The following is a 2,542-nucleotide window of genomic DNA, read 5'->3' on the forward strand; positions in this document are numbered from 1 at the left end:
ACAATGCAAGTGTCGAACAACGTGTTTAAAATTAGTGTACAAATAGCAAGGATCAATCGGTAAGAACCTTGCAACATGTACACTATGGTGTACACTTTAGTGTAGACTTCGCCACGTGTCGTTACCCTATTGGACAGTTTAAATTTCTAACAGTTTTCCCATCCAGTTGAGACTCGTCAACAATGGAAGTCTCAAACAACGTGTTAAATATTGGTGTACAAATAGAAAAGTTCAATCGGTAAGGACCTTCCTAAATGTACACTACGGTGCACACACTTTAGTTTACACTTTGCCATGAGACATTACCCTATTGGATTGTATAAATTTCAAATAGTGTTTCCATCCAATTGACACTTAACAACAATGTAAGTATAAAATAAGGTTTCAAAAACCGGTGTACAAATAGGAAAGTTCAATCGGTAAGAACGTTGCTTCATGCACACTATGATGTACACTTTAGTTTACAATTTATCACGTGACATTACCCTATTGAATAGTTTATATTTCAAACAGTTTTCCATATAATTAACACTGGACATAAATGCAAGTGTCAAAGAACGTGTCAAAAAGTAGTGTAAAAATAACAAAGTTCAATCGGTAAGAACCTTGCTACATGTACACTATGGTGTACACTCTAGTTTACACTTTGCCACGTGTCATTACCCTATTGGACAATCTAAAATTTAAAAAAAATTTCCATCCAATTGGTGCTCGTCAACAATGCAAGTGTCAAACAACGTGTTGAAAATCAGCGTACAAATAGCAAAGATCAATCGGTAAGAACCTTGCAACATGTACACTATGGTGTACACTTTAGTTTACACATTACCACGTGTCACTACCCTGTTGGACAATTTAAATTTCAAAGCGTTTTCCCATCCAATTGACACTTGTCCAAAATGCAAGTGTCAAACAACGTGTTAAATATCAGTGTACAAATAGCAAAGTTCAATCGATAAGGACCTTATGCGAACCCCATAGCAATGGAAACTATAAAACCCACAACGACATTGATGCAGAACCCAAGAACGCCAATACTAACCCGATTTTGGATCTTGAACGCCAAGAATTGAACCAAGAAACCCTAGATTAGCGAAGAACCTAAAACCCCTTGATTACAATTGAAAGAATCCACAATCCAATTGATAGAACGCCACAAGAAGTCGAATCTTGATAAGTTCCAAGATTGTTCAAGAAGAACAATTAAATTGAAAGAATAATTCTCTCTCTATAATATTAAGCAATGTAAAAAATTCAAAGGTTTTTATAAAATGAAAAGATATTCTCCTATTTATACTAATGAATAAAAATGTCCAAAACCATCAAATTATGGTAATAATTTGATTCCATAAGAATTCTATCGAAACTAGGAAATTTGGCCAAAAATAGAAAAATCGCTAATTTTTTTGGCCCATGCGGCCGCATGGTGTAAATCCATGCGGTCGCATGGTTTAACTTGAACTGGTCTTTTGGTTTTCAGTATCATGCTGTGCAGTCGCATGTAATTTTGCCTATGCGGCCGCATGGTCTTGATTTCTGCCTCTGCTTTCGTTGCTTGATAACAAATTGATCCAAGTCGATTCGACCTTCGATCTGAACATGAAAGTTACTCCATTTTGAGTCCCAAACATGGTTCTATCCATAGTTTCTTGAACGAGCAATCCCATCGCTTGTTTCACTTACTTTGTCCTTGATCGCGTCATTGGTCCGTCATCAACTATCAACGGGTCTCATCTCGCACTTACCTTCATCGGGCTCGACTCCTGGATCATATCAGGGCCTTGCTACATGTACACTATGTGTACACACTTTAGTTCAATCTTAACCACGTAACATTACCCCACTGTTGGACTGTTTAAATTTCAAATATTTTTCCCATCCAATTGACACTTGACAACAATGCAAGTGTCAAACAATGTGCCAAAAATCAGTGTATAAATAGTAAAGTTCAATCGGTAAGAACGTTGCTACATGTACTGTTACAACCCAAATTTTCTAGTCAAAATTCAAATGTCGACTAGTCAAAGTCAAAGTCAATTAAGGACTAAAATGAAATTAAATATTTTATTGGGGTTTATTTTATAATTAGTCATATGTGAGGGTTAAATTGGCTACAATTTAAAGTTGAGAATTTACTTATATATATTTGGAAGTTTAGAACTTAAAAGCTATATTCTATTAAAGAATAGGGACCTTCCTTAGCAATTTTGAACAAATGGCATTTATATTCAAACTTTGACCATACTTTTCCACAAAAATCACACACTAACACACACTAAAGTGTGTTGAACGGGAGGAAACGCAGAGAAGAGAAGAAAGGGAAGAAAAGAAAAAGAAAGGAAGAAAAAGAAAAAAAAAATCTTGTGCCAACTACTTCAATCTTGTTTATTTAATTCTTCAAGAGGTAAGGTTAATAATTATTGATTTAGTTTTTGTAAATTTTGTTTAGGGTTTTAAATTTATAGCTTATACTTGAAAAATATGATAAGAAATCTAAATATTTGAGTATTTGGAGCTAGTTATTCTAGTAGATTGGAAAAAA

At 34.5% G+C, this 2,542-nt stretch overlaps 1 long non-coding RNA gene across 1 annotated transcript in view; it reads left to right on the forward strand.

Moving 5' to 3' along the window:
- The first annotated feature begins 1,982 nt into the window (after positions 1 to 1,982).
- The window catches only part of LOC111378892, a 2,656-nt gene continuing 2,096 nt past the window's right edge, over positions 1,983 to 2,542 (forward strand). The window contains exon 1 of the long non-coding RNA XR_002699928.1: positions 1,983 to 2,404. This is a non-coding gene — a long non-coding RNA (uncharacterized LOC111378892). The remainder of the gene's footprint in view (positions 2,405 to 2,542) is intronic.

Source organism: Olea europaea, unplaced genomic scaffold (genome assembly GCF_002742605.1).
Source record: "Olea europaea var. sylvestris unplaced genomic scaffold, O_europaea_v1 scaffold1898, whole genome shotgun sequence".
NCBI lineage: Eukaryota > Viridiplantae > Streptophyta > Magnoliopsida > Lamiales > Oleaceae > Olea > Olea europaea.